Source organism: Vicugna pacos, chromosome 6 (genome assembly GCF_048564905.1).
Source record: "Vicugna pacos chromosome 6, VicPac4, whole genome shotgun sequence".
Lineage (NCBI taxonomy): Eukaryota > Metazoa > Chordata > Mammalia > Artiodactyla > Camelidae > Vicugna > Vicugna pacos.
Window position 1 is genome coordinate 38,312,608 of NC_132992.1, and position 26,306 is coordinate 38,338,913.

At 36.7% G+C, this 26,306-nt stretch overlaps 1 long non-coding RNA gene across 2 annotated transcripts; it reads right to left on the reverse strand.

Moving 5' to 3' along the window:
• Window positions 1-17,071: 17,071 nt before the first annotated feature.
• On the reverse strand, window positions 17,072-22,802 carry LOC140697112 (uncharacterized). 2 transcript variants are annotated; one of them, XR_012073934.1, is made up of 4 exons: window positions 22,640-22,802; window positions 21,960-22,069; window positions 19,989-20,130; window positions 17,072-17,372 (listed from the first exon to the last, which is right to left on the reverse strand). It is a non-coding gene; the product is annotated as an uncharacterized lncRNA (long non-coding RNA). The 2 variants fall into 2 exon arrangements; XR_012073933.1 differs by lacking the exon at window positions 17,072-17,372 and adding an exon at window positions 18,901-19,167.
• Between the last annotated feature and the right edge of the window lie 3,504 nt (window positions 22,803-26,306).

The following is a 26,306-nucleotide window of genomic DNA, read 5'->3' on the forward strand; positions in this document are numbered from 1 at the left end:
ACAGGAGCCTGGTGGAGTCCTTGTGAATGGGAGCTCTATTCACCCAAGAGATGGCTAATGTGGCCCGCTAATTAGGGTGATTTTTACTGTGCAAATCAGGATACCTATGAGAGAGAAACGGTACCCTGTTAGTAGTTACAGCTAGGTAACAGGCCTAAACCAGGACTGGACACTAACTGGTATACACTGTGTCCTTACATTTAATTCCCACTCACTCCTCTGCCTTCTCAAACTCCCTCAAAGCATGGATTTAATAATATTATATCCATCTCAGAATTCTTCAATGACACTCCACTTTCTAGAACAGTATTTCTAAAACTCATTGTCTCAGGATTTTAATGCCCCAGGGGCAGTTTTTTACCTCAGAAGTGCACATTGGTGGCCTGCAGATGTCACTACTCCCTACTGTCTTCACACTACACAACATTCACAGGACCAGCCTGGCCTCTGAAGGTATTTGAGCTTAGGATTCCTGCTAACTTAACAATCCCAAACTTATTTAATGACAAAGCCCTTCCTTCTCTCCCATACCCTGACCCTATCCCAGTGTGTATGACTTGTCTTACAACTAGGTTGTTAGCTCCCTATTATTTTTGTGCTATGCTATATACTCAGAACAGATTCTCAGTAAATACATACTGAGAGGAGCGAAGGGAAGAAAAATGGGGATGGAGGGAGGGAGATTTACTTGACTAAGTCAATGGATCCTTTCCACATATTCCTGCTTAATCTGTTTGCTTCCAGTGTTATTGAGACATAATTGACATACAATATTGTATGAGTTTAAGGTGTACATGATGACTTGATATGTGTATACATTGTGAAATAATCACCACAGTAAATTTAGTAAACATCCATCACCTCACATAGTTACAAATATTTTTCCTTATGATGAGAACTTTTAAGATCTACTCTCTTCCTGACATTCATACATGCTGTACAACCCCATAACTTATTTATCTTTTAACTTGAAAATCTGTACCTTTTGACCACCTTTACCCAATATCCCCTTGCGACTTTCATCTGCTGTCTGGAGTCAGCCTGTCTTTTGGCAGACCAGTGGATACTGCTGATATGAAGGGTACACAAATTTCTGTCTACCCCTATATATTTCCCTGTCACTGGAGTCACTAACGGGGAGAATGATAAAAGCCTGAGCATCCTATCCTTAAAAAGTAACCTTGATTTGAGTAGGAAAGTACCGGCCCTGATCTGGGTAGGAAATCCTTTCGCTCTAACCCTTTTCCATGCAAACTAACCAGTTAGTTGTAAAACATAAGCAGAGAGTCCAAAGGTATCCCATAGAAAGTGGGCAAGCCCAGTGGCTGGGAAGCTGCACAGACGTGTAAAGGGCACTATGAAATATAGGATCAAGGACTGAGTGATGGGACTCCTTGAAGAAACAACAAAGGTAGGTCTAAGTTGCTTAAGACTAATTATTCTGAGTTGCTAATTTTGCCATAAAAATTTAGACTGGGACCAAAACATGTCAGCAATTTCTTCAGATGTTTTAGGAAGTATGGTTTGGGGACACATTAAATGTCAATCCTGCTGTTGACTGCTACGAAGCTGTTAATGGTAGGATGGGGTCCCTAAAAGACAGTTAGGAGTAGTCATCTTCCCTGCAGTCACCTCACTAAATGTGCTAGGAAACCAAGAGGCAAGAGTGGGGAAGATAAAAGTAGTTTGTTGGAATAATGGTACAGTGAGATAGATGCTGTTATACATCGAGATCTGCTGGTCTTGAAGAAGGTATAATAGTCGGAGAAAAAGTGATGATGATGGTGATGGTGGTGGTGGTGGCAACAATGATGACTGTAATGACGTGATGATGATTTTATGGGGTGAAAGGAGTACACAACCAAGAGTGAGAAAGCCTGTGTACCAGCTCAGCTCCATGGCTCTGAACAAATCACTTAATTATTCTAAGACATTGCTTTCTCATCTCTATGATGGGAGGATTAAGACTTTTCTGTGTGCCTCTTGAGGCTGTTACATGGGCAAAGCAAGAAATAGGTGAAATAACTCTGTAATCAGCAACATGCTTAAAGTAATTAGTGACATGGATTTGCTTGACTGCCTTTGCCAACCAAGTTGTCATGATGAGCTGCTAGCCAGGTTCCCTAACTTTCATATGGGATCATGTGAGGTGAAAAAGAAAAACCTACAATGCAGAGGCTGTTGGACTTTGGGAGCTTTGTGTGAAAGACGCAACTAAATATGTAAAATTTTAATAAGTATAAGGAGTGCAGTCCTAATCCAATGTAACTTTTTTTATACAAATATTTTTGAATAACACATTTTTATGGCATGTATATTTTCAAAGTGTCTTCTAAAATAGCTGACCCATAATAGAAAAGAAGTATTCTTAAAGATGAAAGAGAAAACACTACAGCTGAGAACGAAGTGTTGGCCTGGCACTTAGAAAAATCTAAATTCTCGTCTACTATTATTGTAGGGCTCTGAGCAAGAACCTCAATTTCCCATTTGCCAGTTGAGGATGAGGAACTGGATGATTTCCACTGTCCCTACTATTTCTAGCATTCGATAATTTCTATGAAATTACCTACGCTTTCCCATGTTTCCAGATGGAGATGACACTGACTGAATGGTATTCTCTTGAGCCAGCCCTGCTGTCAACTCTGGAAGCATTGGTTCTTAATATCGATGGGATGTGACAAGCAAAGAAGGAATGGAAAAATGTGCCTTGAAAACCAAATATGATATACATTTCTATCTCAAAATATCTATTTACACTTTGCATGCGATTTGTAGGCCATAAATAACAAAGTGAAAGTATGATAAAGTTAGCATGCAAGTAGTTGGGTTAAACTGAAAACTGGACATGAAGGCCACCACTAGTGAATTCACAGGCTGGATCTGAGCCCTCCAGATCACAAATGGCTGAAGACAACCTATAAGATGGGGGAGTCCTGGAAGTCAGCCCCTATTACTGAAGACCAACTAAATGTCCATAAAAATCTGGGCTTTTTTCAGTGCACAGTTTTCTGATTTGAGTGAATTACTGCGTCTAAAAGTTGCAAGGAAAGCATGATAGAATTTACTGTAAACAGTTCAGAAGCTTTAGAATTATTAACTAATTTTAGTCCCTTATGCCACAATCATTATCTTGACACTGAAATGCCCCTAAACAAGATTCCATAATGCTTGCCTGTCCCTAATATTTTGCAGTATTTTGCAATTGCATTCCACATAGCGTCATTCCCTTCATTAATATTTCCTACTTCTTTTAGTTGGTTTTGGAAACAAAGAAAAATCCCAGACTTGAGGGAACTCTTGATTAGTTTCATTACTTTCTATACCATTTCTTTCAGAGAAGGAAATCTCTTAATCTTCCCCTATAACTTCCTCTAAGGTCTCACAAGTTTTGTATCAGGAAATGCATTATATAAAAATGTGACTCTGTTTTGCCATGAAAGAAGAACTTGACCTCTTAGTTCTGCATATTCTATTATCAATAAAGACCCCAAAAAGGTACTATTGATAAGGCATTTGGCAGTTTTTGATTTCAATGTCTCTACCATATCTCCCAGCACTGCTGACACCAGGTACTCCATCAGTGTCCCTTTCATGAATCTTAGCTCTTGCATCTGTCCTTATCTCCAACAGGAATGCTCACCTATCCAACCCACTCACCCCTTCCTCTAATTCATCCTTACTTATCCTATAATATCTAATTCAAGAAGTCTCTTCTCCTGGAAGCTTTCTTTGACCAACACCACCTTCCATACAAGCATATACACATGCACGTGTGCACAAGCGCACACACACAGAGTTAGATATGCTCTTTATCTCAGCTCCCATAGCAGCCTTTACTCAATTCCTACCTATTACCACAGCACACTGTAACTGTTGGCTTCCTTCCCACTCCAGACGTAGGTAATAACCCTTTTGCAGGCAGGGACTGTCTTTCTTATTCATGTCCGTATCTCTGTCACCTAGCATAGTACCTGGACTGCAGAAAGTTGTCAAGAAATATTCAGTAAATGAATAAATGTATACATCTCAAGTACTGGTCCCTCCCACTACTTCTCTAAAGCAATCTTTTTTGCTTCCATATTAAAATTATGAAAATTTAACAAGCTCTTGATGACAATTTGGAAGCCTCACTAGGACCTCTCAGACGGCAGGCATTTCTCTTGTGTTTCAAAATGTGTCTGCTTTGCATGACAGTCCAGATGTCAGCCTTTCCACATTTCCCCAGAATTACCTTGAGTCGAATATGTGCCTCCCGTGTAGTTCCAAACCTTCTATCCGGGCAGGCAGCTCTGTTGTTAGCTAACTGTCGGTGTTATACTGCTGTATTCATAAAGGACTGTCAGCACGGTGCAGCATTACTATGCGAGATCATTTGCTCATGTAAAGACACATTAAACCTAGCAGTTGCTTTGTCTCTTGTCAAGGAAATTGTGCACCATTACATTTGAGATGAGAGTTTGCAGTGTCAACCTGCTACTGCTGTTTTTGCTATCCACTTTGGAAGAATCAACAATTCATGCTCGTTTCCTTGTTTTTCTTCTCTGGTAACAACTTAGCCACTATCCAAACAGGAATCCTATCTGTGCCAGGAAAATAAAATCCCTCAGGGCAGGGGTCATTTCACGCAAGTTTCTCTATTGAGGGCTTGAGTCCTTTCTCTATCCTCGGTCCAGGGTTGGGCACTGCCTCTCTTTGCTAAGAGACTTCCCACCACCTACCATATGAGCTTCCAAACTGGCATTCCGGATTTCCTATTGTCTCATTTTACCAGGCTGCATATTGAATGCCCCTCCAGTACCGGCTTCTTATTGGAATTACCACCTGTTCGTTGCCCACACTTTAAGAAACCTGCTCTGCTGGCTGGGCTAAATCATTACCTACACATGCAGCAAGGTGCCCCTGCAGAACCATACATCCCCAGGAGTCCCGCTCCTCCCAGTCTGCCCCCTTCTATAGACACCAGTTGTACCCTATCTGTCATATCCTGAAACGTAACATAGGACAGGATTTGATATACTGTATATTTCCATTTAAAAAAGAAGAAAAGATTAGTGAAATAAAAACAAAATGTAGCTTCCTGCCTGTTTCCCCAAGATTTTCTCCCCCCTTTCTTTTATTCCTTGTTTCCAGAATTCCTAGCAAAAAATGAAATAACTGGCAAAAACAGTAAGAAGCAAAAGTTTAAAGAACCAGAGGCTCTTGGGGAAAGCTGGAGTCTTTGTAAGTAGAAGGTGTTAATGTCAGCTTAATCATTGGCCAGGCCTACTTTTTTACAAGCTCACTTTGGTAGCTTCTATTACAAAGAAACAGCACATTTTCAGCACTACATTTTGCCTCAGCAGGCTCTTTCAACAATATGTTACGGCTCTGTTATAGACTCGCCAAATTGCATTAACTTTCTTCAAGATGCAGACTGTAGCGGATAATACATTTTTAAGTTGACTTTGCTGTGAGAACTTTCTGACAACGGGGTAACCTGTAAAGAGCCATCCCTCTCTCTTCTGAGACCAACAATGCAATATATTCCCCTTTTCTTTTAACTGTCCCCTGCTTTCAGTTGTACACATCCTTAGCACTTTCTGGTTGTGTTCTTTGTCTCAGGTTCCTTAAGGATTCAGCCAGTATAATAATCTGTCTGACTAGCCATCTTTCTTTTAATGCATCAAATAAACAATGCCACATAATTATTTTATTCCTTTTTGGTTAAACTCACGGAACGCTGAAATTTTACAAATAAGAAACTCTCGTTTCCACAAGGACGTGTCTGGCAGCAAGTGGCTTTCAAAGAGAAAAAAAATATGAAGTAGAGTGGGTCCTACCTTTGTCATTCCTCCAGAGTATGGCTCAGTTTAAAAAATCTTATGCAATTTGTGTTCACTTTTAGAAATTAAAGTGTATATAAATGACTACATGCATCTCAATCTAATATTGAAGCACAAATTCACTTCAAATATCTATAGTCTATAAATGCTGTGGTTTTAATGAAATTCTAGGCACAAATTTATATTTTCTGAAGAATTTTTTAAATGTTTATTTAACAAAATTATTTTGAACATCTATTCCTTAAAGTTATTTTCCTTATCCCTTAAGTCCTCTTTTAAAAGGTTAGTTCTTCTCTTCCCAGAAGTACCATCATTTTTATGAGAAAAAGTCAACTTTAAATGGTCTATTCTTAATTTTCTCTTGTCACTTTCCTTGCCCAAGTCCTGTGATCTTGGCTGATTATTAGATTGAATAATTAAAGCTTGCTGGTAGCATGGTACTTGGTTATATTCAGCCTGCAAAAGAATTCCAAAGGTAACGGGGACAGAAACAAAGCAGAAGTCTGGATAGATATGATGATAGAAAAAGTAAACGATGCATTACATTGAAAAATAAAAATGGAGAATTGTATGCAATTTCTCTTAAGCAGAGAGATTGTAGGCATGTAAGCCATATTTCAACAGCTGATAAAAAATGAGATTTAAACATAGTTGGCCCTCGGTATCTACAGGGGACTGGTTCCAGGACATGGCACAGATACCAAAATCCACGCATGCTCAAGTCCCATAGTCAGCCCTCCATACTTGTGGTGTCTGATTCCAAACATTCAATCAACTGTGTACTAAGTCTGTGATCAGATTAAGGTCCCTGGATACAGAAGGCAACTGTAAGTATTTTGAAAAAAAAATCTGCATAAGAGTGGACCCTCACAGTTCAAATCCATGTTGTTCAAAGATCAACTGTATACATTTTATTACTAAAAAAGTGAAATTGTTAAAGAAATGGACAAAAGTATAGAGAAAATCGTGCTTTTGTTTTCTGCACCTGGAAGTATTAACTGACAAAATGTATTAGAGGGCAATTTGAAAATACATGTTTAAGTTCAAATATTGCATGCCCTTTGTCTCAGAAATTTCACCTTTTTTACTGAAGCATAATTGACATACAGTGTTAGTTTCAGGTGTAGAACATAGTGATTCAACATTTTTATACATTACAAGACAGTCACCAGAATAAGTATAGATCCCATGTGTCACAATTTAAAGTTATTACAATATTATTGACTATATTCCCTATTCTGTATATTATATTCCCAAGATTTATTTATAACTGGAAGTTTGTGCCTCTTAAGTGCCTTCATCTACTTCACCCAACACCACCCTCCAACTCTCTGGTAACCACCAGTTTGTTCTCTGTATCTATGAGTCTCTTTCTGTTTTATTTGTTCATTTGTTTTGTGTTTTAGAGTCCTTATATAAGTTCAATCATACAGTATTTGTCTTTCTCTGTCTGCTTACTTCACCTATCATAATACCCTAGAGGTCCATCCTTTTTGCAATGAATGGAAAGATTTCATTCCTTTTTACAAATGAGTAGTAATCCAGTATGTGTGTGTGTGTGTGTGTGCACGTGCGCACACATATCCCACATCTTCTTTTATCCATTCATCTGTTGATGGACACTTAGGTTGCTTTCATAAAAAAAGCTATTATAAATAATGCAGCAATGAACTTAGGGTTGCATGTGTATTTTTAAATCAGTGTTTTCATTTCCTTCAGGTAAATATCCAGAAGTAGAACTTCTAGATCATATCGTAGTTGTATTTTTAATTTTTTGAGGAACCTCCAAACTGTTTTCCATAGTGGCTGCACTAATTTACATTCCCACCAACAGCACATGATAGTTCCCTTTTTCCCACATCTTTACCAGCTCTCGTTATTTGTAGCCTTTTTGATAATAGTCACTCTGACAGGTTTGATGTGATATCTCATTGTGGTCCTGATTTGCATTTCTCTGATGATTAATGACATTGAGCATCTTTTCATGTGGCCATTGCCCTTCTACATGTCTTCTTCAGAAAAAAAAAAGTCTTTTCAGGTCTTCTGACCATTTTTCAATAAGATTTTTTTCATATTAAGTTGTATGTGTTTTTTATATATTCTGGATATTAACTCCTTATTGGATATATGATTTCAAACATCTTCTCCCATTTAGTAAATTGCCTTATCATTTTGTTGATGGTTTTCATTTTCTTCACAGTGCAAAACCTTTTTAGTTTGATGTAGTCCCATATGTTTATTTTCGCTTTTGTTTTTCTTGTCTGAAGAGACAGATCCAAAAAAATATCTCAAAGATCAATGTCAAACAGCTGACTTTCTCTTTTTAAGGATTTTTAAGATTTCAGGTTTGACATTCAAGTCTTTAAGTCATTTTGCCTTCCATTTTGTATATGTTATAAGACAGTGGTTCAGATTCATTCTTTTGCACTCAGCTCTGAAGTTTTCACAGCACCATTTCCCCATTGTATATTCTTGCCTCTCATGTCATAGATCAATTGACCATATAAACATGGGTTTATTTCTGAGCTCTCTATTCTGTCCCATTGAGGTATGTGCCTGTTTTTATGCCAGTACCATACTGTTTTGATTACTATAGCTTTGCAGTATAGTTTGAAATCAGGCAGTGTGTGTCCTCCAGTTTTACTCTTCTTTCTCAAGATTGCATTGGCTATTTGGCATTTTTTTCCCTGTGGTTCCATACAAATTTTAGGATTATTTGTTCCAGTTCTCTGACAAATGCCATTGGTATTTTGATAGGGGTTGCATTGAATCTGTAGACTGTTTTTGGTGGTATGAACATTTTAACAGTATTAATTCTTCCAGTCCATGAGTACAATATATCTTTACATTTATCTGTATCATCTTTGATTTCTTTCATCAATTATTACAGTTTTCAAAGTACATATCTTTCACTTTTTTGTTTAAGTTTATTGCTAGGAATTTTATTCCCTTTGGTGCACTCATAAATGGGACTGTTTTCTTAATTTCTCTTTCTGATAGTTTGTTCTTAGTGCCTAAAAACGCAACAGACTTCTGCAAGTTAATTTTGTATCCTGCAACTTCACTGAATTAATTTACTAGTTCTAATAGTCTTCTGGTAAAGTTTTTAGTGCCTCCTACATATAATGTTATGTCATCTGCAAATAGTGACAGTTTTACTTCTTTCTTTCCAAGTTGTAGCCTTTTATTTCTTTTTCTTGTTTAACTGCTGTGACTAGGACTTCCAATATTATTTTGAATAAAAGTGGCAAGAGTGGGTATTTGTGGCTTATTTCTTACTTCAAAGAAAAGCTTTCCATTTTTCACCATTGAATATGTTATCTGTGGATTTGTCATATATGGCCCCTCTATTATGTTGAGGTAGATTCTCTCTATACCCACTATGTTTAGAGTTTTTATTGTAAATGAATGTTGAATTTTTGTCAAATGCCTTTTCTACACCTATTGAGATTTTTATCCTTTATTTTGTTAATGTGGTGTATCATACTGGTTGATTTCTGGATGTTAAACCATCCTTGCATTCCTGGAATAAATTCCACTTGATCGTGGTGTTTGATCATTTTAATGTATTGCTGAATTTGGCTTGTTAATATTTTGTTGAGAATTTTTGCATCTATGTTCATAAAAGATGTTGCCTTGTAATTTTCTTTTTCTGTGGTGGGGGGGAGGGTGTTGTTGGTTTTGGTATTCAGGTAATGTTAGCCTCATAGAATGAGTTTGGAAGCTTTCCTTCCCCTTCAATTTTTTGGAATAGTTTGTGAAGGAAAGGTATCAAATCTTCTTTAAGTGTTTGGTAGAATTCACCTGTGAAGCTGTCTAATACTGGAGTTTTGTTTGTTGAAATTTTTTTGATCATTGATTCAATTTCATCACTAGTAATCAGTCTATTCAGATTTTCTCTTTCTGATTCAGTCTTGGAAGAGTGTGTTTTTCTAGGGATTTATCCATTTCTTCAAGATTTTCCAATTTGTTGGTGTGTAATTGTTCACAGTAGTCTCTTATGATCCTCTGTGGTATCAGTTATAACTTCTCCTCTTTTATTTTTGATTTTATTTGGGCCCTCCCTTATTTCTTGATGAGTCTGGCTAAAGATTTGTCAATTTTATTTACCTTTTCAAAGGACAAGCTCTTAGTTTCATTAATCTTTCACTTTTTCTTAGTCTCTATTTCATTTAATTCCACTCTGATCTTTATTTTTTACTTCCTTCTACTAACTTCAGGCTTTGCTTGCTCTTCTTTTCCCAGTTCCTTTAGGTGTAAGCTTACATTGTTCATGTGCACTTTTCTTATTTCTTGAGGTAATCCTGTATAATCATTATAAACTTCCCTCTTAAAACTACTTTTGCTGTGTCCATAGATTTTAGAAGGTTGTGTTTCCATTTTAATTTGTCTCAAGATATTTTTTGATTTCCTCTTTGATTTCTTCATGGACCCGCTGGTTGTTCAGTAGCATGCTGCTTAGTCTCCATGTGTTCATGTTTTTTCATTTTCTTCTCATAGTTGATTCCTAGTTTCATATCATTGTGGTTGGTAAAGATGCTTGATATGATTTCTGTATTCTTTAATTTATTGAGACTTGTTTTGTGGCCTAATTTGCTTTATCCCCGGGAATGTTCCATGTACACTTGGAAAGAATTTATATTCTACTGTTTTGGGATGAAATGTTCTGTATTTATCTATTGAGTCTATTTGCCTAATGTGTCATTTTAGGCCAGTGTTTCCTTATTGATTTTCTGTCTGGATGATATATCCATTGCTGTAAATGGGATGTTAAAATCCCCTATTATTATGCTATTACTGTCAATTTCTCTTTGTATGTCTGTTAATATTTGCTTTATATATTTAGGTGTTCCCAAGCTGGGTGCATAAATATTTACAAGTGTAATGTCCTCTTGTTGTGTTTATCCCTTTATCATTATGTAATGTCCTTCTTTGTCTTTTGTTACAGCCTTTGTTTTAAGTGTATTTCATCTGATGTAAGTATTGCTACTCCAGCTTTATTTTCATTTCCATTTAAATGGGATATCTTTTTCCATCCCTTCACTTTCAGCCTGTGTCTTTAGATCTGAAATGAGTCTCTTATAGGCAGCATACAGATGGTTTCTTTATCCACTTAGCTATCCTACGTGTTTTGATTAGAGCATTTTGTCCACTTGAAGTAATTATTATAAGTGTGTGCTTACTGCCATTTTGCTCATTGTTTTCTAGTTGTTTTTATAGTTTTCTGTTTTCTTCTTCTCTTGCTCTCTTCCTTTGTGATTTGATGACATTTTTAAATGTTATGTTTGATTCCTTTCTCTTCATTTCTTGTGTATCTATTACAGGTTTTTGGTTTGTGGTTATCATGAGGTTCATGTATAACAAACTATGTATATAGCAGTCTATTTTAATGGTCACTGAAGTTTAGATGAATTCTAAAAACACTACATTTTTATTCCCCTCATCTTTCTTTTGGTCGCCTGATCAAAAATGAGGACAAATCAAGGCTATTTGATGTCTTTGTGTTAACTTTACTTATGAAAAACTGAAAAAGTACAGAACGCTTTCTCAAAATATAAACCAGATAAGAATACCATTATGAATTTGAAAGCTTGGGCCCCTCCTTTGAAGGGCTTTCTCAATCATCTTCTTCTGTCCATTCAAACAAAATCCTTTTTAGTCATTATTTAATAGCACTTCTTCTGCCTTAGCTATGGCAGCACTTGTCACAGGGGAGATAAAATGTCAAAGCTCAAGAAAGGTAAATGGCTGGAATGAAAAATCCAAGCACAGGGGATAAATAGGCAATACCAACCACAAAGAAAGTGAACTCTGAGCAGTGGTAGGAATTTAACTTAGTTGAATTTAGTTAACATAGTGGCAAATGTGAGCCTGGCACAATACATGAGATTTTTATAAGAACTGATATTTTTCCCCCTAGAGTCTAGTCCATCTAAATTTAAGCAGGCAGAAGGGTGATTGATTCAACAATATATCTTTCACTTAATCCAGTCCCAGTTAAGTTTTTCCCCCTATTATCATGTTACACAAGGGCAACCCTACACTGGCAGTTGGTTGTTAATTACATTTGATGTGCCGTAACACAAGAGAGCTAATTAACTTGCATCAAAAAAGCTTTATTTACTGTGACAAATTAAACAAACTCATAAAGTGTTCAGCCACAATGGCTCTCAATTATCATGCAGTCCAAGTAATGTGGTGCAAACATATTCCCAGGCCTCTCTCAGGTATCACTTCAGTCTTGCAGCCCTTCTGCACATATATGATTATAAATGGATCTTTTTCATGAATAGAACTGCAAGTCAACTGCTCTTTGTTTTGCTGTTTTATGTATGTGTATGAATGTGTGTATTGAGTGTGTATATGTTCTCAAAGGTACAGCTGGATACGTTGATCATATTCAATTTCTTAATCCTTGCTTACTTCACAGTTCAACAGAATTTTTCCTGGACTTTAATCAGAGAACTGCCATAAAGCAAAAAGGGAAAAATGTTTATTGCTCCAGAGCCCACACCCTGTGTTAACCATGTCTGTCTAAAACTGGTCATCTTTAGACTCTTCTTGTAGATCGTGTTGACTCTTTACTAGAAGTATCACTACTCCATGATGACTCACATACAGGAGGTATAAAACAGTGCCTTTCTGTTTTAGTAGAGTAAAAGGATCAGATTTGTTCCCTTAACCAACAGAAAACAACAAAAGTACCAAGTGTCTTTGAAGCAAGTTTTCTTGCTTTGGAAAAACTAGTTATAATTTCTACCATTCTTTGCAAAACAGGGTCTAAAATTCATTACCTGTGATGTGTATGTAAGAAAATATATTCCCTTTCTTTCTATTTAGTTAACTTGTAAGGTAACGATCTGAGGTTGGTAGCACAGTAAAGTGGAAAAAACACTGAACTTGAAACCAGATGAAGAATAATAACAGCGACAGCTCATGCAGCTAATAAGAGGCAGAACCAGGACCATACAACTCTAAAGCTTGCTCTCAACTACTGTCAACAAACTTGCATTTCCTTATGGGCAAAATGTAGATAACATTTGAGAATGTCTTATAAATGGGACCCACAATAAACAAAACTGTAAATTGCTGATGTCATTATGAATATTTGTTGATTGGCTTCACCCAAAAATTTCACAATGAAAGTCTCCCAACTGCCATCTTTCAATAGTAGAGTTCTATACCTATGGGCCAATAAAGGGAAAAGAACTTTCTTAAAGGACAAAATGTTTCCTTATCTATATGACAACCAGTATCTCTTGATGAGATTGCTTTTCTGTGCACTCTGAGCAAAGAGGAGAAGCACTGAGAAACAGGAACAAGGTCTAAGGAAACTGCCTGCTCTTTAATAACCTCCCCTAGCATTTCTGAAAGTGAGCCATCCTTGAGTCCCTAATAGAACTTTCTATGAGAAATAAAGGCAAAAGACTGCCTTAGAATTGATTCTCTTTTAAAACTGAACCAGAGTGGCCTCTACAAATTTAGCCCAGGAGTCATGTTTGGTCATTTCCCAATATACTTCAATCCAAAAGGAAGTCATGCTTCCCAGAGATGGATAGGAAGGCACCTTCAAGACAGGATGTCTTTATGAATAAGCTGCTGTTTGTAGCTGAGGTCCAGAGTCACTCTGTTCCTGAAGGACTTTTATCCTCCTTCTACCTAATCCAGTGTTTTTGTCTTCTGGACAGACATCAAGTTCAAGTGAAAAAGGCTCATCAATAATGCACTGTATTTGGCAATAGGTCACAGCAGGGTCTGGGAAAGAAATCACAGTAGGAAATGCAGCTGAGTGTGGGCATAACAAAATGTCCTTTATTTACAGGAGCATAACCTGTAATATGCAATTTCAACATTGAGGTACACCATAGTGAGTCTAAAAGACTGCTGATTCTCTAATGAAAAATTTGAGTGATTCCAAAGCTCTAGGGTCTTGTGCACTGAGTGATTATTAGGCACTAACAAGGCAATGTGATTATTCTGCTTCAGAATATTCATAAAAATCAATGGCACACTTCTACCTCTGCCAACATTTCCTGTCCAGGGCACATTGGTTCACAACTGTCACATAGATCTCCTAACTGAAAAGATGACAAAAGACTTAACAATTTTGTTTTTTACTTATTGGCTTCTTCATAAACTACATCTCACTTAAATGGCTTCCAAAAACCTATACTTCACAAGCAGAATCATTGGCCACCCCTCCCCTAGGACAATTATGGGATAAAATGAAAACAAAGACTCAAAACAGAAATAAATCCTGAAATAAATCATTTGTGCAAATGGAGAGATACAACTAGTGATGTTGAAAATCATATAGCCTAGTCTACAAGGAACAATCTTATAGTTCCCTATCCCATCAGGAAAGATAGGCACATAAGAGGCTGACCAATTTATTATAAACAGGCCTTTTTATGCTAGACTGATTGCAGAGATGTTACTATAATGGAGAATTCTGAAGAGGACATTAAAATACAGCTACAATGCCAAATGGAGTAGTTGATTTTTAGAGCTTTATTCAGACTGAACGTGACACTCCCTTCTGCGTATGGAGATGTCCATGGGTGGCCATTAAATCAAGCTGAGCATCTTACAAGCCTATTCATATTGACCAGAGTATGGTGGCTCATTTAACCAATTCTGCAAGTGCATATTGCAGTGAGCTAGAGGAGATGTAAAGACCCTTCTGACACTGCTCAGAGCTCTTTGATTACAGTGCTCCCTGTGGGACTACAGGAGTTACTTACCACTCCCCACCCTCCATTTTGAATGCTAAGAAATTCTGAACCAAGCAAGCGATAGTGCATTCCTTTCTGCTCAGATCATTTCAGGGAGATTCAAAGAAGTCAGTCAAATCACTACCAGTTTGAAATTTCCCCCTTGTATATTAGGGGAGGAAATTGCAAGGAGAACCACAAATCTGATTCTGCCCTGCTTTTTGGCACAAAACTTGCTGACTCTATTGTGAAGATGTGCCTTAAGCTGCAGTGGACATCCTGACTTCTTAGGGTGAGGGACTTGAAAAGAACTCCATGATTTTGGCTTTTTGACCATAAGAGTCTATAAGGTTATATCCACTGTTGATAAAACAGGAGGTGTCAATGTTCTTTCCCTTTCAAAATTTCAAATTTGGTAATTTTCCTAATCTGAAACATTCTTAAGGATGAGAATAGGGCTCTTATCTTCCTCTTTTTCTCATCTTAATGGGCTATGGTGTATTAATCTACAATTACAATTGTAATTGTACTTCAGGTGAAAAGTAGACAAGGAAACGGAATAGCTAGTTTACTTTTAGGACCTCCTAGAATTTAAAAGTTTAACAAAGTACTGGAATATAGTCTCTATCAGAGAACCACAGCGAGAGAATATAAGCTCAGTCTATGCCTGCAGTCACTACTGAATTCATTTTGGGAAATGCCTTTGAATATTTTCAGTATACCCAAGTTTTCATAGAGGATAAACTTTTAAACCAATTTTAATACACTGATTATCAATTTTAATGGATTAGATAATGAATTGATTGTCCTAGAGAATATTATTTTTATTTGGAAAAAAGAGATGGGACTATAATATTCTAATGCTAATTTTATGAGGTTCTAGAACTGATTCTGAAAGCCATATGAAAACTTGCTTGAGAAAAAGTTATACATCATGCAAAATGTCTAGTTCTTTGAAAAATACTCATCAAGTTCCTATATATTTATTAAAAATTGGTCAGCAACCAGAATGCAGAATAGTTTACAACAAATGGCCACTTGTTCGAGAGATATTGACTGAGCACCAACTACATGGCTGTCAGACATTGTGTTAGGCTGAGGATCCAAAGATGACACATATATAATCCTCAAGAGGATTATAATATAGTAAAGAAAAAGCCATGGAAACAAACAATATCATAATGTGATAAGAGAGAGAGCTGAACAAAGTGTAGAGGCACAATTGGAAAGGGAGTGCTTAATAACAATAGCTAACATTTACATAATGCCTTCTATGTGCCCAGCTTATATTAAACTCATTTAATCCTCATAGCAACCTTATAAGGTCAGCACTATGTATCTGAAAGAGGCAAGACTTCTCTGAGGAGAAACATTCAAGCTGAGGCACGGTGATTTGTGTTAGTGAGATAAAACTGAGATTACAAGTAATGCATCACTAATGGTGAGTGAAGTACTGGGTAGAGATGGAATGGGAGCCAGAATAAAGTTGTATATAGATACATATTTGAAGGCTCCAGGTCACTGAGGGCCTTAGGTGACAACCAGAGACTAGGATTATCCTACAGATGATGAGGAACTCTTAGAGAATTCTGAACGCTTATTTGCACTAAATCTCACCTAATACAGTCAATCAACCAGATGGGAGGCTTACTAGGACAAAGGTAAGAATTAAGTACTGAAAATGTCCTTCAAGACATCAGCAAAATGGAGTAAGCTACAAGACCTCTGAACACAACTGTTTTGCTTAGAAAGGCGTGATGAGTATCTGAAGTCTTGGCTCTCCTGGTAACCTGAGATAGTCCATTTAATTCTCCTGAGAGGGCCAGGCAAGATGGTCTTTGACTTAGCCTCGGCACTCCACTGAGGGCCATGGCCTAAACATGGGAGCTAATCTCAGTCAAAAGCTTGTGCAGTTAAATGAATGTGTTTAAACCTGGGTTCTGACTTCTTATCAGGCTGTGTTGCTAAAATACCAAAGAGTAATTATAATAGGATTTCTAGATAATGATTTTTTGTCTGCTGTAACATTTAAATTAGACTAAATTCAGCTGTTTGAGTGCCCTCTGACAATATTTTTTCTCTCAGTTCCATGACTGTTTTATCACTCCATACACACTTGACCTAATCCGTACCATTCTGCACTCTAAAATGTTTATACTGTTAAATGAATTTTTAATCTAACTTTTACAGCATTCAATTTCAGTTTCATCAGCCATCCACAGTGTAATATCTAATGTTTTAAAATAATCTAGACAGTTAAAAAAAAAAGCAGGGGGAGGGGAAAAGATTCCCCATGTTACGAAGCAAATGATTAATTAAAGCAAATGAGATTCTGGCAGCTCCTGCTATCATTATCATGTGTTCCCCGAGTCGACTAATAAATCTTTGTTGAGAACGTATGCTTTCACAAGGTTCAAGAGTCACCTGGGAAAGGACATTACTGACTAATATTTTTGTGTTGCTGTTAGTTTTATATTCTATTACTCTGTGGAATAACGACTATTACTTTTCAGACATTTAGAGCGCATTCAAGAGTCTGGCTCTGCTTACTGTTTAGAGGCAGGTTTGAGAGAGGGGGAAACCCAGCAATTTCTGTATATGCTTGAGTAAATTACAATTAACCGATACAGCTAATATGTCGGCAAATGCTAGAGAATCTGAAATATGCGGCACCGCAAGCTTCCGCCGCCCAGTAACGTCCTCGCTGTGGCACAGCCCGGGGTTTCAGCAGCTGTAAATGCTCTCTAAACCACACAGCGCAGCGCAGCGCAGCGAGAACAGCACAGCTCTCCTCTGCTCCAGAGGTTTGTCTTCTTTCCTTTCCCGGTATCTGGCGCTTCCACATTGAGGAAAGTAACAATGCGGGGGTAAACTGCTCTCCAAACGCAACCAAACGCTGCTGCCACGCAACTGCAACTAGACAGTCTTTGCGTTGTTTCTGAGGGCACAGAAGGGAGATATTGACCATTGTTTCAAGAAAGGGGCCACATACTCGCCTTTATTTAGACTGCTCGAAGTGTTCTCACCTCAATCAACCTTAAATTTTTTTCTACAATAAATTGTTGCATTTTTCAAACTTGTACTGTTTATCGCCTAATTCTTACATTTGAGAGTCTCTTTCCTACAACTTCCCCATTTGGTTTACCTCAAGCTTAGCCACTTGTGTCCTTTTTGCCTAAATCCAGACCGATGCCGGTGTAAACTCAGCTCTCTGCAGTGTCTAGTCATCCCATGTCACACTGTCTTAAAACTTACTAGGAGAAAGCCCACGTTTATTTGAAGTCTGTGATATTGTGACAGAAAAAGAAAAAATCTTTTTATCACAATAATGTAAATACCAGGAATAAACTGATCTCGAGATTTGTTAAATCAGGGGGAGGACATAATCCCCAAAAGTGAAATTTTGCTTATAATAAATAACCACATGCTATTAAAATATTTGTACTGGTGTCAAAATAGTATGGCCCATAAAACTGAGATACGGTCAAACAAATTAATATTGCTCCTCGCAATTCTTTATGTTTTTAACCTCTACTCCCTGCCACAGCTCTGTTCATTTTCATTCCTGAGTGGGGTATGACCATCAAAAAGTAACCATAATTTAAATATGTGCATTATAACTATTCCTTTTTTGTTCCTCTTAGCTGAAGATTATGAAGTGAGCTGTGACTACCCACCAAAGCAATTTCCTCTACCCACTCCCTCTCTCATCCTCCCACCCTCCGCATTTGAACACGTTTCTCTGTTTCTCTTTTCCTTGGGGCTCCTTTTCCTTTCTCAGCAGCACAGCTCTCCCGTGCCTCGGCCAGCCTAGAAAACAGCCCACCGTGCTGCTTAGTGTGGCAGCACAGCTCCACAGCCTGGGGTTTTTTTCAGACAGTTTCAAAATGATCTGGTATTGCATGAGTTAAAAAAAATTCCCCCTGGAAAAGCTAATTATTGCATGCAGATACTTCTTTGTGTGATCAAGGAGGGGACAATTTAATAGGCTCTGTAATACAACCAAGAACAAAATTGCTTTAAAGGAAGTCTCTTGTTGAGTGACAACTCTGTTGCCTGAGCCAATTAGGTCCCAATAAAGAGTGTTGAATTGGCTCCTGCTTTCTCATTAATTATGTTCTGTCACAGACATGGGGCTTGATTTAGCAATTTTGTATTACATTAAGATACTGAAAGGCCGGGAACAAATGGCTCACTCTGATAATAGGCATTCTCTACACGGTGTGACATTTACTATCCAGCTGTCCGTAAGGCAGCCTAGCACTTCAGTTCAGGGGTTTATTTGTCATTGCTTCAAAGGGACACTCAGCTTTTCACAAAAAAAGAAACAGAGAGGCTAATAGATAGGACAAAATGTACTGCTGATATGCTTTATTAGAGATAGGATGCTAGGGTTTTGCTAACAAGCTCATCCGTTGGGACTCAGCCGAGTTTGCTGCCAATCATCCTACACACAAAGGCACACTAGTTAACAAGGAGAAATGAATTACAGACACTTATTCTGCCGGTGGGATCACAAATACACCAATCTGTGAAAGAGGCACAAACTCCAGAGACAAACTACATATTTGTCAATAACCTCCTAGAAAGAACCCTAGTAATTCTTTGAAGACTTTTGATTTAGATTCCCTCTAAAATACATGTATAGGAAATGTTTTCATTACCATGACATTCTTTCTTTGTTATTTGTACAAATTTTCATCACATTAAAAACAGAAAACTGAGGAGGTCTGCAAATGTTTTAGTAGGTATCTATACACTACTTTTCATATCCCACCACAGGGAGCTGCTGCTTTGGTTATTTCATTAAGAACAACAGAAAATTAAATCTTTAAACTTTAGGTTTGAGCTGTAATCTACCAATGCAATAGGAAATAATTTATAACTCGGAATCTAACATATAACAAATTAAAAGAACAGGTGGGAAACGAAAACCAAATCCTTCTGGTTAAAGAATTAGATGCCTTGTTATCATAAATATGTATACATGTACCACTATATATACACACACAGATATGTCTATAAAATCTTTATATAATATACATATTTATACATACATATGTGATTTCATAACATAAACATGAACCTAAATCAATGTCTTTCTATATTAAATAGAGTAAAACATTTTATACACTGTTTATGAAACTGAGATCTCTGACCATGGTACTGATCAACATTTTTGCCACTTCTATTATTATTTAAACATTCTCCTGCAAACACATCACAGAGAAGGGCCTACTGTTGATTATAAAAAATGATAACCTTCAACTCAAGCTTACCTACTGACCACAAGAGATTAATCAAATCTGAATATGTCATTTGCAGGTTAATTACAAAACAGCTCTCCAAAATACTGTCCTAGAGACACTACATTGTTCATCTGATTGCAGTCTGCATCAATTTATTTAATTTACCTTTCCCACCATCTTGGATTATGGGATAAAAAGGATACAAGGAGATTTACCAGACTCCCTTTCCTTAGGCAGAAGCTCAGAGAATGTGAAGATCTGTTGGGTTCAGTTTCAACCTCAGGGAGAACAGTCCATCCCTCCATCGCTGCTGTTTTTACTCTTCCATGAGACTTAAAGTATCATCTACCAATCAGTAAAGGCATCAAGAGAGCAGCTTTTTAGGAAAAGCTTCTTTCATCTTTTCCTAGCATATTCCCCACATGATCCTTGGACTCCTCTATTCTCCTCTACTCTCTTTAATTCCTCTGAATCTCAGGTCCTAAATAATTCTTTATCTTTGTTGACCTACTAATAATTTCAGGGAAAGGAGGCCATGAAGCTGAGATGTAGGATGGCTATATGTTCCAGTTGCATGTATGGTACATCCCTTTCTTCCTTTAGCCCTCATCAGCAGAAAGAAATGGGTAAAAATAATTTGTTTAGAGAAGCAGGTCATAATGAATATAATCCCTAACCGTTTTTCCCAACTTCTAAGTATTAAAAAAATCATTTTTGATAAGGCATGCTCCAAATCATCTCCTTCACTTTAAAATAATGCCTTAAAAATGCAAGAGGAGGGAAAAAAAGAAAATCATGTAGAAATACACTGTCAATTTTTCTTCCATCTCTCCACCCTCCCAAGGAAACATCGTATGCAAAAAAGCACTTGTACATTATTTCTCAACACCAATAATACCTGTGAATTACATATATATTTTTAAAAGCATGTATTGAACACAGACCTGGCTGAAAGAGCTTACAACCTAAGAGAACCAAGAAATACTTTTCTTCCTCTCTAAAATTTGCCATGTTTCTATTTTAGAAATGCCTTTGCAATAAATAATATACATAATAGAGGCAAGAATCATTTTATCCTCACTTAGCAGGAGCCTTATCTTCTCTATTCAGGTACTCCATAAGGCTGAAATCTTTCAAAAAGCCTGAGGCCCCCTCAGGCTGTAGCAAAGGTATTTATATAGACATTAAGTATTTATGCAGCAATTTATATTTTCAAAGCCCTTTGTAACCATTCATTAGTTCATCCAAATAACTTCTTTCTAAAGTATGTGAGTGCTTTGTTTCCCAGGCACAGAGAGCCAGGTTCAGGGAGGTGACTGACAGAGGGGACGAAGTACTTAGGTTGCACATAAAGAATGACTGAATCTCAGAATGGATTTCCTAAGGGTTTTGTGGAACCTTCACTTCTTCAAGTCTTTAAAAATAAGTTGGACCCCTTTTGAAACGCTTAGTTATGACTTTGTTATGGTTTATCTGCAGGCAGAGGAACTGAGTAAGTGAAACTGGATCTTGTAATCCTAGCTCTTTACACTACTAGGGTATTTGTGTCCACAGGACAGCTCATTAGCAGGCTGCAAATCAGAGACCAAAACTACTATCACCACCTAAGAAATCATGTATGCCAACATGAAATATTACGAAGGGATAGCTGGGAAAGCTGTGTCTTTGAAAAGATTTTCCTGAAAATCCACTCTATGGCTATACCAAGGCACATATGGAGTCAGTGTTTAAGACTGTGTTCATCCTGAAAGACCCTACTTCGTCAGACCCATCAGTTCCCTGCTAATATGGCTGATTCTATCTCAACTTCGTCACTTAACGCTGTGGTAGCTTGATTTCAAAGATGGCCTCCACTATTCCTTTCTTCCACCAATACTCCTGTGGTCTCTAGAATCTGGGATGCTACAACTGCTTTGACTACCAGATATGGAATAAGTGATACTGTCCCTTTAGAAGAACTGGCAACTTCCTCCTCCTCTCTCTTGGAATGCTGACTCTTGGGGCACTCCCTTGTGGAGCCCCAAACCTCTATGTAGGAAGATCAGGCTCCTCTGCTGGAGAGAGACCACATGGAAAAGCGCTGAGGACAAGACATGTAAGTAGATAAGAAGATATGTAAGATAAGATATGAAGATAAGAAGATATGTAAGTAAGATAAGATATGAAGAAACTACCTGGGATGTTCAGCTCTGTCAAACCTTCAAATGACTCCATCCCAGCCACCATCTTATGGCAATCACATGAGAGACACTCAAGTTAGACCCCAGCTGAGCCTAGTCAATTCCTAGAATGATGAGACCATAATAAATTGTTATTGTAAGCCACTAAGTTTTGGAGTGGTTGGAAATAGATAAGCAGAATAACCACTATTAGTGTTGTCTTCTCCATTTCCCTGTGTCCTCATAGAGTTAAGAGAGAAAGCTAGAGGCTGGGCTGAACTATGCTCAACTATGATAGGGCTCTTGAGAACTGGCAGGATAGTATAGAGGACTAGATTCAGTCTTGTGAAATCTTGGGCAAGTTGTTTAACCTCTTGGAGAATCAATCTCCTCTTCTATAAAATGGGCCTAATGACCTGACCTCAAAGGAATACAAGGATGTAATGAGCTAAAGGATGTTAAGCACCTATCAGAGTGCTGAGACAGCAGCACTCAATAACTTGAACTATTATCATTATTGTTATCACTAATATTTCCTAAGCATACTAGACTCCCTTTTGAATATCTGCTCAACCCACAAGCCTTCGCTTTTTCCCAAGCTGTCCTCAGACTCATTAAGATGGGCATCCAGAAGACATTTATGTATGACCCCACTCCAAGACCATAGCTAAATGGACTAAAAGAAGACAACTGACCTGAGATAGACCAATCAGATAGATTCCTGATCCTTTCAAACTGGAAATGAGACTGAGAGAAGCCAGTTCATTTCTGTGTGTAGCAGCAATGAGAATGGGTAAGAAGGGAGCTTAAAGATGCCTGAATTCCACCCTCTGGACTGAGAACAAAGAAAATCATACCAGACAGAAAGAAAAAAAATAAAAGAGAGAGAGAGAGAGAAGAATGAATATTTTCTAGAACCCTGGTGGCCTTCCAAGTTCCGTTTCTTGGCTTTTCCTGAGGCCTAATTGTAATCCTTCTCTAGGCTATTACAAGGTACACTATATCCTTATAATATTGTCCCTTTTTCTTTTGAGCTAACTGAAGCTGGTTTCTGTCATGCATTCAAAGAATTCAAAGAACCCAAACAGAAGAAGATGAACTGAAAGAGGAAGCTTCAGACAGGACACTGTCAGTGACCTCCCTATGCCAAAAAGCTGTCAAGATCCAGACTGGATCCACCGAAGCTGTGCTTAAGCCCTACACATCTCCTTTTCCCTATCGCTAAGGCTCTGTTTATCATTGCTAGAATGGTCCAGTGTCCTCTTTTCTTTTTTTTCTTTTTAGTAACAGTTTTATTAAGATATAATTTACAAAACATATGATTCACCCATTTAAAGTGTACAATTCAATGGTTTTAATATATTACCCCTAAAAAAGAACCCATACCCATTAGTAATCACTTTCCATTTTTCTCCCACCACTAATCTCAGCTGTAGGCAACCCCTAATCTACTTTATTTCTCTACAGATTTGCCTAGTCTAGATATTTCATATAAAATGAATTACACAATATGTGGTCTTTCGTAACTAGTTTCTTTCTATTAGCATAATGTTTTCAAGGTTCATCTATATTGTAACATGTTATCAGTATTTCATTTTTATTGATGAATAATATTCTATTGTATAGCTATTCCTCATTTTATTTATCTATTCATCAGTTGATGAATATTTGGTTTGTTTCTACTCTTTGCTATGAACATTCATGTACAAGTTCTTGCATGGATATATGTTTTCATTTCTCTTCAGTATACAGGAATACAATAGCTGAGTCATATGGTAACTCCATGTTTAACAACCAGACTGTTTTTCAAAGTAAAGGCATTATTTTATTTATTTTATTTTATTTTATTTTATTTTATTTTATTTTATTGAAGTATTGTTGATTTACAATGTTGTGTTAGTTTCTAGTGTACAGCACAGTGATTTAGTTACACATATATACATTCTTTTTCATTATAGGTTATTATAAGCTATTGAATATAGTTCCTTATGCTATACAATAGAATCTTGTTGTTTATCTCACCATTTTATATTCACCCCAGCAGCATACATAGAAGGTTCCAATTTCTCCACATTCTCACCAACATTTGCTATTATTTGTTTGTTTAATTATAACCATTCCAGTGTGTGAGAAGTGGTATCTCACTGGGTTTTATTTGCATTTCCCTGGTGACTAATGATGTTGAGAATTTTCTTATGTGCTTATTGGCCATTTGTGTATCTTCTTTTGAGAAATGTCTATTCAGATCCTTTGTCTATTTTTCAATTGGGATGTTTGTCTTTTTGTTGTTGAATTGTAAGAATTCCTTTTATATTGTAGTTACATATCCCTTATCAGATATACGATTTGTCAATATCTTCTCCCAAACATTGGGTTGTCTTTTCACTTTCTTGATGATGTCCTTTGAAGCAAAAAAAGTTTTAATTTTGATAAAGTCCAATTTATCTATTTTTTTGGTTGCTTGTGCTTTTTGTGTCGTATCTAAGAAATCATTGCCAAAATCAAAGTCATGAAGATTTATCCCTGTTTTAACATTTTTACAGTTTTAGCTAATAAAACTTCCGGTCTTTGATCCAACTTGAATTAACTGTTTTATGTGAAGATAGGGATCCAACTTCATTCTTTTGCTTGTGGACATCTAGCTGTCTGAACGCCACTTGTTGAGAAGACTGTTCTTTCTTATGTTGAATTGTATTGGCACCGTTGTCAAAAATCAACTGACCATAAATGTGTTTATTTCTGGACTCTTAATTCTGTTCCATCAATTTATAGATCTTCTTTATGCCAGTATCACACTATCTTGGTAACTGTAGTTTTATAGTAAGTTTTGAAATTGAGAAATATGAGTCCTGCAACACTGATCTTCTTTTTCAAGTGTTTGGCTTTTCCAGGTTTCTAGAATTTCCATATGAATTTTAGGATCAGTATGTCAATTTGTGCAAAGAAGTTAACTGGGATTTTGATAGGGACTGTGTCGAATCCATAAATCAATTTAGAGAGTATTGCCATCTTAGCAGTATTAAATCTTCCAATCTCTGAACATGGGATGTCTTTCCATTTATTTAGGTCTTCTTTAATTTCTTTCAACAATGCTTTGTGGTTTTCAGAATTTAGTTTTGCTTTTATTTTGTTAAATTTATTCCTAAGTATTCTTTTCTGATGCTATTGTAAATGGAATTATTTTGTTAATTTCATTTTCAGATTATTTATTACAAGTATATAAAAATACAACCAATTTATGTATACTGATCTTGTATACTACAACTTTACTCAGCTTGTTTATTAGTTCTAATAGTTTTCAGTGAATTCCTCATGATTTTCCACATATAGGATTATATCATCTACAAATAGAGATAGTTTTACATTTTCCTTTCCAATCTGGAAGCCTTTTATTTCATTTTCTTGCCTAAATGCCCTGGCTAGAACCTCCAGTAAAATATTAAATAGAAGTAATGAGAGCACTAGTCCTTGTCTTGTTCTTGGTCTTGGGGGAAAGCACTCAGTATTTCACAGTTAAGTATGATGTTAGCTGTTAGTTTCCACTGTCCTCTTGGTCACTAAATATTCTGGTCACATTTTTGAGATGTTGCTATCAAATCTTCATGTTTAAAAATATGACTAAACATAGTGCACTTTTTATGGAATCTTCAAAAAAAAAAGTTAACATACCATATTCCACCATATTCATACAGATACAACAGCAGCAGTTTACACTGGGTTGTGAGAAGGATACTGGAGTCTCATAATACTGTCCTGGATGTTACCTTAAATCTTGGGCCTATTCTAAACCTCATTCTTCTACAAATTGAAGAAAACTGCCCTGGTTCCTACTACCTTTCTGAGAACCATGTGAGAAATATGAGAAGTACTTTGGAAATGCAACACTTTTATGCAAAGAGATCATTGTTTAATCCTCCTAAATATATAAAGCTTTTCCTCATATATATCTACCAAATATTGTTGAACATATCAACTCATTTTCTCCCTTACTTGTATAATTGATGATTCTACATTGTGATTAATACAGAAAGTTTTTTTCAATTTCAAACTACATAAAAGAAATTTTTTTAAAAACTAACCTTATTTTAGGTATATTACATTTACAATATTACATTAGTTTCAGGTGTACAACACAGTGATTTAAAATTTTTATAAGTTATACTCCATTTAAAGTTATTATAAAACATTAGCTACATTCCCTAGGCTGCACAATATATCCTTATAGCTTACTTATTTTATACATAGTACTTTATAACTCAATCCCCTATTCCTATCTTGTCCCTCCCCTCTACATTCCCCACACTGGTAATGACTAGTTTGTTCTCTACATTTGTGAGTCTGTTTCTGTTTTATTATATTCAC